The sequence below is a fragment of the Trichosurus vulpecula genome, chromosome 3, assembly GCF_011100635.1.
Source record: "Trichosurus vulpecula isolate mTriVul1 chromosome 3, mTriVul1.pri, whole genome shotgun sequence".
Taxonomy (NCBI): Eukaryota; Metazoa; Chordata; class Mammalia; order Diprotodontia; family Phalangeridae; genus Trichosurus; species Trichosurus vulpecula.
The window spans coordinates 280,768,214-280,780,596 of record NC_050575.1 but is presented as its reverse complement, the minus strand read 5'-3'; the positions used below and the strand labels follow the sequence as shown (position 1 = coordinate 280,780,596).

At 38.7% G+C, this 12,383-nt stretch overlaps 1 pseudogene; it reads right to left on the bottom strand.

The window, feature by feature from the left end:
• Nucleotides 1-335: 335 nt before the first annotated feature.
• LOC118842485 overlaps nt 336-12,383 on the bottom strand; it is a 53,952-nt pseudogene continuing 41,904 nt past the window's right edge.

Sequence of the window (12,383 nt, the reverse complement as noted above, 5' to 3'; positions counted from 1 at the left end):
CATTTATTAAGCACTTGCTATATGCCCAGTACTGTGCTAAATGCTAGGGATGCAAATATAAGAAAAAAAAAGACCATCCCCACCATTAAACAGCTTACACCATAATGGGGGAGGACAACATAAAAAAGATGAAAAAAATTGGGGGGATCTTTTTTTGTTTTTTAAAGGGACAGCTAAATGGCACAGGGGATAGAGCACTGGCCCTAGAGTCAGGAGGACTTGAGTTCAAACCGGTTCTGTGGCCCTTGGAAGGTCATTTAACCTCTATTGCCTCCACCGCCCCAAAAAATTTTTTTAGCTATTCCAAATATTTTAATAAGAATCCGTTGCAAGGTTTAAAACACCAGTTTGTGGGGATAAACCCCATTGGAGAGAGAGAATACAGAGTGCAGGAAGCCATGGAGCTAAGGAATTATCTTGATTTTTGCAGGATCTGAGAGTCCACTATTTTCTAATCAACCTTGCACTGCTCTGTAATCTTATATTTCTCTTTTTCTGTATCAAAAATCTCTCCTTCTTGGTGACTAGGTCTATGGATCCTCTTGTTGTTAAAGTAAGCATCAGTAAGATGATTTGGAATTTTTACAGCATGAAGGTTAACCCTGGTAGAGGTGGCAGTGACAAATTTCTGATGGGCCCTTCTCAAAGGAACATGGTTGATGGTCAGTGGTCCAGTCACAGTAGCAAGCTACTAGCCAGCTGCTTCAGGAAAACCACTAGCTTGCCCCTGTGGCTTCCAGTGAGCATGAAAAGAACCGTGCCCAGGGTGGTGCTAGCTTGAAGTCTCTTCACATGCTGGCTGAAGGGCTTTTTGCCATGATTTGGCAGCTTTCTAGGCACATCCATAATAGTGTAATACCTAAGCATTTTGTAAATCTTTACTACATGGGTTCCTGAATTCTTATCACCACCAACTGGCTTTGGGATAATGGCAGGCACCTTCTCTTTCTTTTTCCTTTCAATCCAGGTTTTTGATGCAGCATATTTCCTCTTGTACATGGCTTGCCATGAATAAATTGCAGACCTCAAGTATCCACTGATCCTTTGAGCCAGGATTGGGTTCTTACTGCAGTGTTTTAGAGCCTTTTTCTCCACCTTTTCAGCCACATCTTCCTTTTTGTTATTCTTTTCCTTTGGCTCCTGTATTGACAAGGGTGGGGGGGGGGGGGCGGCCGGGGCGAGGGACTTTTTGTTGTCTTTTGTTTTGGAGTGCTTCTCAGCACTAAGGCAATTAAGTGCCTTTGATGAGTCTTGCCTTTGCTTGAATCAAGAGTCATTGACTGGAAACAATATGTATGATGTAGTGCTAGTGATTAAAGATCTTTGCCACATTCTTTTGCTAAGTAGGCACTAAGGCCCAGGGCCCTAAACAGGGTATATATGCTCTGAGGTTGGCATTTTGCTTTGGGGGCATACTCCTTGGAAGACTCCTTGGAAGAGTGTTGGTGATTTGGTTAGATGAGACTCTGGATAGCTGTTGGAGCTCCACTCCCCTGGCTTTGAAAACCCAGATGTTGGTGCTTTTCTCTGGTAACTATGTATGTAATGTCTTGGTCAGATGGCTAGAAGCCTGTCTGTGGATTTGTGCTATTTTGCCCTATTTATGTAATTTCATCTTGTAATTTCTGTTTGTGTTTTCTCTGAAGTGCAGGGTGCTGGCTTTTCCCCCTGAACTAAGTGAATGATATATGTATCTTTAATTAAAGACTGTTAGCCCCTTAAAGTTGTTTTCCTTAGAAAAGCAGATCAAAGAACCTGTGCTAGTAGCCTTCCTGTGTGCTGGTGTTATTGGCCTTATACACCACAGTAGTGGTAAGTAGCATTGTTGTTACAGCTCCTTTGGGGGGGAAGTTGTCCACCATCTTGAGAAAAGGGAAAGAGGGAAAAAATGTTTTTTAAAGAGCTAAAGTGTTGGGGAGGGAGGAGTCATGATGTCAGAGCCTGGAGAAGTCATGATGGCAAAGCCTGCCAGAAACACAGACAAGAAGAGAATGAAGCACAACCAATCAGTGTCCATTCAAAAATAGAGGCTCCACAAGGAACTCATGAATGGTGGAAGGGGGGCAAAGGAGCACAGGGATTGTCCCACGTTGGGAAGGCAATGAAGTCATAGAAGAGAAGTTCAGAGAGTTAGATGCACAGCTTCTTACCTCCTTGAATTACCTCCTATTTGGAGATCTGTTTACATGTGCACACCTCATTACAGTATAAGATTCTTGAGGACTGACACTTTCATTTTCATCTTCATATCCCCAGTACTAAGAGCATAGCAAGTTCTTTAAAACTGTGTTTGATGCTCTCTTGGTCCTCCTCCTACCTGTCTGACTGATCCTTCTCAGTTTTATTTGCTGGATCATGATCCATATAACACTGACTAAACATAAATCTCTCCCATGACTCTGTCTTGAGCTCTCATCTCTTTCCTTGTATACTTCCTCACTTGGTAACTTCATCAGCTACAATGGGTTCTATTATAATTTCTATGGAGATTACTGCCAGATCTATTTATCTAAGATGACTTCTGAGCACTAATCCTAAGTCAACAATGATCTATTTTATATTTGGAACTTGTTGTACTATAGGCATTTCAAACTCATCATGTCCGAAACAAAACTTATTATCTTTCTCCCCACACTCAAATTTAGTCCTCTTCTGAAATTCCCTATTTTTGCCAAAGGTACTACTGTCCTTGCAGTCACTTAGGTTCACAACTTCATTGTCATCCTTTATGCCCCATTTTCACTCACCCCACATATCCAATCTGTAATCAAATCTTGTTGTCTCTAACTCTACCACATCTCTCGTATTTGTTTCCCTCTCCATTCAAACAACCACCACCATAGTTCAAGACCTCATCACCTGCCAACTTCCTTATTGGGGTCCCTGTCCCAAGTCAATCTCCTCATTCCAATCAATCTTCCATACAACCACCAAAATCATACCTATCAGAAATGACAAATGCTGGAGGGGATGAGGGAAAATAGGTATACCAAAAAACTTAGTGGAGTTGTAAACTAGTCCAAAAATTCTGGAGAATAATTTGGAACTATGCTCAAAGGGCTATAAAATTTCGCATACCTTTTGACCTAGAAATACTTCTACTAGGTCTGTGCCCCAAAGAGATCAAAGGAAAAGGAAAAGGACCTACATGTACAAAAATATAGCAGCTCTTTTTGTGGTGGCAAAAATTGGAAATTGAGGGAATGCCCATCCATTGGGGAATGGTTGAACAAGTTGTGCTATAAGAAATGATGAGAGGGATGGTTTCACATAAAATATGGCAAGATCTATGTGAACTGATACAAATGTAAGTGAGAAGAACCAGGAGATCATTGTGCACAATAACAACAATGTTGTAATAATGATGACCTGTGAAAGACTTGGCTTGATCCAAGACAATTCCAAAGGACTCATGACGATAAAAATGTTATCCACTTCCAGAGAGGAAATGGATGACCTCCGAGTGCAAATTGAAGTAAAATGTTCTGGGTTTTTTTTTTTTTTTTGTGATATGGATAATATGAAGTGTTTTGCATGATTTTCAATGTTAAAAAAAAGAAACGTAAGTATGGTAGTAATGTTCTGAAGTTCACAGAAGACAACATACAATAAAGGAACCAGCAATAAAACAAAATATTCATTTTGTTAGTTTGAAATTTGGCATGCCAGGGTTTACTTCAAATGTCAGCTGTTTGGGAGGCAGCTAGGTGGCACAGTGAGTAGAGAACTGGCCCTGGAGTCAGGGGGACCTGAGTTCAAATCCAGCCTCAGACCTCAGACTCTTGACACATATACTAGCTGTGTGACCTTGGGCAAGTCACTTAACCCCAATTTCCCTTCCCCCCCCCAAAATGTCAGCTGTTTTGACTCTCTGCTAATAGACTAAGGGAGGAAATCCTATGATCTCTTTTTGTTGTTGTTCAGTCATTTTCAGTCATGCCTGGCTCTTCATAACCACATTTAGGGTTTTCTTAGCAGAGGTACTGTTGTGGTTTGCCCTTTCTTCTCTAGTTCATTTTACAGATGAGGAAATTGAGTCAAACATGCCCTGGGTCACACAGCTAGTGAGTGTCTGAGGCCAGATTTGAACTCTGGAAAATGAGTCTTCCTGACTCCAGACCCAGCACTCTATCCACTATACCATCTAGCTGCCCTCTATAATCTCTATGCAATTTCATATTCCTTTCCCTAAAACATAAAGTTACACCACTAATGTTTCTGAGGCTTGTGAAAATGGGGCAAAGATGCTTATCACGTCCTTCGTTTCGTCTTTATGAAAATGAATGATGATATGCATAAATTATTTTTTTAAAAGCAACCTCTAGGACATATCCTGGGAGGAGAAAAGATTGCGTTCAATCTCAAAACACTTGCAACATAGACATAGAATGACAGAGAGAGTAGAAACCTTGGAGATCATCATAAGTCAGTGGGGGTCTTAGGTAGGTCCTTTGTCCCAAATTACCTCATCTATAAAATGAGAAAGTTGAAATATATGTCCTTTAAGGTCCCTTCTAGCCCTAATTCTTGTGACTTTCTGGTGGGGTGGATGCAATCCCAGACTTGTAATCATCTGAGTTCAAATCTTTCTCTGTAATTTATCCTAGCTCTGGTGACCAGGGGCAAAACATCTCTGATCTCATTAACTCATAGGTACAAGGATAGTATTTTCTTCAAAGATTGTGATAAAATTTAAATAAGATGACAAGTGTACAGAACTTTGTAAACCTTAAAATATTATATAGTAGGAGTGTGTTAGAGCCAATTCCAATTGGCTCATGAGAGCCAGTTGTTAAATTTTTGGAATGAGCACTTATAGGTATTATTATTATATAGGTATTTGCCTATTAATAGGCAAAAGCTCCAAATCAAGTCTTGATTTATTATTTTGTTAATGATCTAAACTTTAAAAAGTGCTGGAGAAAATGTTAATAATGCATTTAATAATAAATTTAAAGATGTGTTCTGCATACATTATTTTGCTGAAAGACTCGGATTTACCAACACATCATTGTATATAATAGTTATATTCTTATCATCCAAACCTTATCATCACATTTACAGATAGTACTGACTAATAATGACAGTGTTTACAATGATGACCTGAGGGCATGGCAAGATCCCGAATTATTTCTTCATTCATTCACTGAGCACTCACTCATTTATATGATCTGCAAGGCCCAGGGCTAGGCATGAGGGGAGTTACAAAGATGAATTAGATCGGAAGGGCTGTGCCCTTAGGAAACTATAATTTAGTAAGAGAGATGATAATGTACACAAATAACTATAATATATTATTCAACATGGTTAGAGTCTAAGAAGAATACAGATGATAGTTCAGAGGAAAGGGAGATCATGGTAAATTCAGCATATTCAGTGTTGAGTATGTTCTATTCCATTCCTAGTTCTTTGAAAATAGGCAATTCATGTAGTATAGATGTCAACTTTTAGTCAAACCCAGATAATTAGTTAAAAAAAAAGTCCTCTAGCCCTGGCAAAACAAAAGGAGCACTGATCTTAGATGACCTGAGTTCAAGTCCTGCCACTGATATTTATTAGCTGTGTAATCTTGGTGAGTCATTTAACCTCTTGAGTCTCAGTTTTGTCTTCTATAAAATAGGGGACATAACACCTATACCACCAGCCTTAGAGGGTTATTGTGTAAACAACACTTGATAAAACTTAAAGATATGTGTGTGTGTGTGTGTGTGTGTGTACACACATACATGCATATATATGTATACCTATATATATATATGTGTGTGTTCCACATATACACACACACATACACATAAATTTGGTCTTTTTTTGGTTTGGTTTTAGTTTTGGTAGAGATCTATGCTTCCATTCATAAAGAGAACTTTCATTACATAAACTCCAGTGATACAGATGAGCAATTCAGCTGTGGCTTAACCTTAGGGGGTGGTGGCTCTTATTATTACTGTTGCTATCATTATGATTAATGCCATCATTATTACATTGTTATATTGCTCAGCCTGAGCTGCATTAAGAAAATTAAAAATACAGCTAGGGATTCTAATTAATTAATGAGGAAATGTGCTTTGCCTTCCAATTAGTAGTGCTTTGCCAACTGATTTTAATCTCTAAAGAGAAGATTCAGTCATTTCTTTCCACTCTCCCCCCAGATCTCTTGGACTTCATTCAGGCTAGCCTGACCAAGATTGGTAGCATGTGAAACCTGTTTCTCCACTTCCTGGTTTCCCCTCCCTTCCCTTTCTCTTCTTTTTCATCCTTCTCTCATCCCAGCCTTGCTGTAATCTGAGTTCTTCTTTTTTTTCAGTCAAATACCTAAGTATCTCTCACCATAGTGCCAGGTAAATACTGTGAAAAATGAAAGGCAAGGACTCTGAAGTCCCTTGAAGTGAGAGATGGCAAGGAGGAAAGAGGATAGCTAAAGAGAGATGAGACTGTGTGTTAGGGATGACCGTATTCACCCAGACTGAGTAAAAATCCAATCCAACTTCCTAAATAATTTTTAATGGCTTTAAGTCAGTGTTTATGCTTTTCAAATGTGATAGCTGCCTCTTCTGTCCCATGTTTAATTTAAGAAGCAGGTACTTGCTGCAAGTAAACAGCCCACAACAATAGAATTCCATCAGACATACCATGAGGCTCTTTCATCTCCTCCCTAATGTGACAAGTAGGGCTGGCTTTCTTTATCCTGGAGTAGAAGTACAATTACTAAGCTATGAATCTATGTGGTTGTTTGTAGAACTTACCCAGGAAACTGATACCCTCAGAAAGTTTCCCTTCATTCCAATGTCACTTCAGATAGGGCAAGGTAAAAGGATTACTCTGGTATTGCTGACCTATGCCCATTGTCTATAAAAGCAGAGACTGAATGGGGTAACTTAACCCCCAAAGAGATAACAAAATGCAATGTGTGTACTAACATTTGTTCCTGGCATTTCCCATGACACAGGCAAGTTGTTTTCCTGGGCTGTTCCATGCATTTAACAAATTGGCAAAGCAGGACCTGCTATGGCCAGAGACCCAAAGAAGCTGGCCTAAGAAGAGCAGTAGCATTCCACTGAGACTGAAGTGCTAGAAAGCTATCTGCCTACTGGTGCCCTTTTCATGAAAATAAAGTAAAATACATCACTTCCTTCTCTTTTAAGTTTATTCAAGGACATGGGAATGGGAGCCTGGAGACCCAGATTCTAATCTTGACTCAGTTTTCAGTTCTTTGAAATTTCAGTGTAATAATAATAATATTACAATTACAAAGTAATACAAATTTGCTGATCAAGGAGGGAAACTGATGATGCAAGACTAAGATATTTTATTGGCATTATTCAGTTCTGAAAATGAAAATTGCATGCTGTGGTTACTTCAGTGCATGAAAGTAGTTGGAAAGCCTGGGGTCTAATCTGAGGTTCTTTGGGCCATTTACCTTCAGTTCATGGTTTTCAGGACTATGCCCAGCCCTGTGTGCCCCAACCCCTCTTAGCATACCTACCTCAAAGACACTTACTACTTGTGTGACTTTAGGTAAAACCATTTAATCTCCCTCAGATTTAGATTTCTCATCTGTAAAATGATGGGGTTGGATTAATTGGCCACTGACATACCTTTCAGCTTTAGATCTTTGCATCTATAAACTCAAATAAACACGGCACCTGGAGCCCAGTATGGGCAAGAACTGTTTGCCTTTTGAGATTAATCATGATGCAGAGTCATTACTGTTGAAAGATGTATAAAAATAACAATGTCGATCTTGTATTTGGTTTCTGCCTGGTGAGCTAAACACCTCAGAGCTCTGAAAATGGAATCCACAACATGTGTAATGTCTGCAGCCAAACTTTATGCTTCCTTGTAATGGCAGAGCTAAACTTAGCCAAAGCACATAAGTGAAGGAATCCACAACAGAGATGGCCAAGATAAAGTTCCCCACTTAAATTCTGCTGCTTATTAGGGAACAACATCATAGGACAGTTTAATGAGGGGAAGGAAAGAAGAACACCTTGTCCAATTGAAAATGCAAGGAGAATTTAGGTAGGCAAAATGTAATAACCTGAGTTGGAGTTTAGCCAAGAATCTGTCTGACTAGCAAAGGAAGTCAGACCAGATGTTGCAGGAAGGGGCTTAGTTTGGCTAGCCATTTCAGTGATAAGCTCTGTATTCCAGGAAAATAGATCCACTCGTACACTTCATAGGATTCTAGAATTTTAGACCTGGGAAGGCTCTTAAGGATCAGTGACCTCGGATCTTTTCTGACCACTCACTACAATCAGTATTTTTTTTCCTGGTAGGTATGCTAGGGGTCAGAGGTTGGGGTAGGAAGTGAGAATTTTCCCAGTGGCACGTGTGCAGCTGATGCTGTGGGTGCCTGGTAAAGATTAGACTATAGCTACACTGAGAGGCTGATGACTCAAAAATGGGGAAGTTTGGAAACTGCCAAAGCTGTTCAAGGAGGTTGAGTAGGGGGCCATTTGGTTATAATGGGTGAAGGGAAGGTGTGATGATGCTATGGATAAGCCCCATAATGGGCTATCATGGGGAAAGTGGGATGCGACCCATTTCCCACCCTCTTTTTGATTAACCATGCCACGCAGAGATAGTTCTCATGAAGTCATGCCATGGCTCCCCAGTGAACTCCAGCTTCTACCTTCAAAACTACTGATCTTCACAATTCCTTCATTTTACAGATGGGAGGCATGGTTTGTACAGTAATAGAGCCCAATCTAGAACCCAGGTCTTCTGAAATCCAGTGATAATTCTGCTAAACCATACTGCTTCATTAATGTGATATCCTATCACATCCATGTGATATCCTATCACATCCATCAAGTATTATTAAATTAGAGAAGACACACATGTTAACCCCTTAATTAAATGAACGGAAATTGTCCTTTCTAAGATTTAAAAATCAGAATAATAGCTAGCATTTATATAGAGCTTTATAAAGTTCTTTACAAATATATTCTCATTTTTCCTACTAATAGCTCTGGAAAGTAGGTGATATTTTTTACATATGAGGAAATTGTGGCAAAGAATTTAAGTGACTTGCCCAAAGGACATAGCTAATAAGTGTCCAAGGCCAGATTTGAACCCAGGTCTTCCTGACTCCAAGTACAGAACTCTTTCAAAAACTGTACCACCAGCCACCATGATGATGAATCAAATGATAATGTACACAAAGTACTTTGCAAAATTTAAGTTCTAGATAAATTTGGGATATTATTTTGGTGGTGGTATTGTCTAAATGGCATAATGAGAATAGTAAAGAGTTTTGGTGATATCCATTATGTGCTTTCTATACAATAGTGAAGCACTGCCCAATTGGTTTTGCTTTTAATTTGGAAGAAACATGGAAAATTTATATGACAACATATAAAAGTCTTGTTGAATTTGATGATTTGATGGGTCGCTGATCTCATTAGTCTGGATATTTCTTCTCCCTATGTTTATCATGACATCTCCACACTGATTCATCCTATGAATACAATTCATATTCATATCCTTCAACAAATCTTCCACAGAAGACACAAAAATTCCATAGAAGCTTTTATCTGATCATTCAATATTTCAAAGTTACTATCTCTATTCTCTCCCATTCTGGCTATATAATCCTCCCGTATCCTTTTCTAGTCATACATGTTCTTGATGATGCCTTTTGGGTCATATCTCCCACACAAATCATCTTTGGAAACATGTCACAACTTATTTATATCCACCACATGGACTAGAAGACCTTTGAGGTCCTTTCCAAATCTAATATCTTATCCTTTTTACTAGAACCATTACTGGCATATGATGGCTACTTAATAAATGTTAATTGATCATATGCTTGGTTGATAGGATTGATAAACTTTTATCTTTCTGAGATGATGGAATTCCATGATTCACCATGATATAAAATCACTGGATGACCATTTTGTTAAATAGCAGTGAGCAACTTAGGATCATTTATATCACTGTGCAGTTTCCAAAATGCATTCCAACCCAGTCTATTCAAATATGTGCCTAACTCACCTTCTTTATAAACATCAGTCCAAGACATCAATAGCTATACTTATATCTATACCTGCAAATATTGGGCTGCTAGGTGGCCCAATGGATAGAGTGCTGGCCGTGGAGTCAGGAAGACTCATTTTCTGAATTCAAAACTGACCTCAGACACTTACTAGCTGTGTTACCCTGGGCAAGTCACTTCACCCTGTTTGCCTCAGTTTCCTCATCTGTAAAATGAGGTGAAAAGAAAACGCAAAACACTCCAGTATCTTCGCCCAGAAAACTCCAAATGGGGCTACAAAGAGTCAGACATGACTGAAATGACTGAACAACAACTGCACATAGATTTTAGCTAACTAACTTAATGAGCTTCTATCCAGCTACATGTCATACTCTGGGCAATATGCATTTCCATACACTTTAGTTTTTCAATGTTGAGGTGAAACTAATCTTTTAAATTGTGAATTTCACTAAGAAGAATCTATAGTTTTCTAGGGCTCAGTGCATTATGATTTATGAACAGGAAGAATACTTGCAGAATCTCACCACCAATAGGAAATCTTTGGATGCTGCATAGGATATATTCCATGACACCAGCAAGCACCTTGGGTAATGCTATTTCTCTCTGTTTTATTCTATATTTGATGCTAGTATCTAGCCTCAAACCCAATTCACTCTTGAGCTCATAGATTAGACAATAGTTCCCTGCCCTCCTAGCACAGAGTATATGTAAATACTAAATAGTAACTGTTTCTCTTTTGGCCAGGAACCCTGAGGGTCATCCCGACTGGTTTGATTTTTTAGCCTGAGTTTTGATTAAAAGGGCCATCCCTTGATTAATTTCTTAAAGAGTTAAACTTCTATTCACTGAATGGGCATTACCTCACTCAAAGAGAAAATGTGAAAAGACCTTGCCCTAAAAGGGCCAGGGTATCCCAATGCATCCTGAGCCATCTCCAGTCATCCTGGTGAAAATCAGGCCACTGGACCCAGATGGTTCTGGAGGAGAAAATGAGACTGGTGACTTTGCACAGCCCTCACTCAATCAAATCAAAGTCAACTGCAAGTCATGTCATCATGTCCCTGATGTCACGGTCCTCTTCGAGAGCAAAGGACAAACACAACAGCTGATGCTAGTACTCAGTGGATCATTTTAATAAAACAGCTCAAAGCAATTATGAAGAATATAAGCCTACAGAGAGTTTGGTAAAGATGCAGCTAAGTTTGATCATCCAAGAGCATTAATAAATGAAACAAGAGGAACAACAAAGAAGCATAAAATAGACCAGATCCTCTGATGTTTCTATTGTGATTTATTCTCATCTATTAAAAAGGAAGAGTCTATATCTATATAAAAGGAAGAGTCAGCAGCAGTAAAAAGACAAAGTCAGGAAATGTTCTTAAAACTGATTAAATATATGAGCAAAAACAAATACTAGAAATTTTACAATTGTAAAGTAACTCGGATTGATTTTCAAAATAAAACATAAAATTATTTTTTAATTTAAATTTATTTATTTTTGGTTTACAACATTCACTTCCACAAGTTTTTAAGTTCCAAATTTTCTTGCCCTTTGTCTCCTCCCCACTCCTCACCCAAGATAGCATGTAACCCAATAGAGCTTTTACATATATTTTCACATTAAACATATTTTCACAATAGTCAAGTTGTAAAGAAGAATTATAAGCAATGGAAAGAACCACAAGAAAGAAGAAACAAAACAAAACAAAATGAGGGAGAGAGAGAGAGAGAGAGAGAGAGAGAGAGAGAGAGAGAGAGAGAGAGAGAGAAGAGAGTGCAAATATTTTGCTTCAATCTGCATTCAGACGCCAAAATTCTTTCTCTGGATGTGGATAGCTTTTTCCATCATGAGTCTTTTGGAGTTGTCTTAGAACCTTGTATTGCTGAGAAAAGCCAAGTCTATCAAAGTTAGTCATCACAGATACAATGTGTCTGTAATTGTGCACAGTGTTCTCTTGGTTCTGCTCCCCTCACTCAGCATCAGTTCATATAAGTCTTTCCTGGTTATTATGAAGTCCGTATCTTCCCCATTTCTTATAGCACAATAGTATTCCATTACATTCACACACCACAACTTGTTTAGCCATTCCCCAATTGATGGGAATCCCCTTGGTTTCAATTTTTTGCCACCACAAAAAGAGCTGTTATAAATATTTTTGTATATGTGGGTCCTTTTCCCACTTGTATGATCTCTTTGGGATATGACCCTAGAAGTGATATTGCTGGGTCAAAGGGTATGCACATTTTTATAGCCCTTTGGGCATAGTTCCAAATCAGAGCATAAAATTCTTAAGGGATGAAAAGGACATAAAAATATCATTGAAAATCTAGTTATCGGAGGAGTAGGATAGGTTTTTCCATAAGACTCAAATTTTCTTCCAAACCA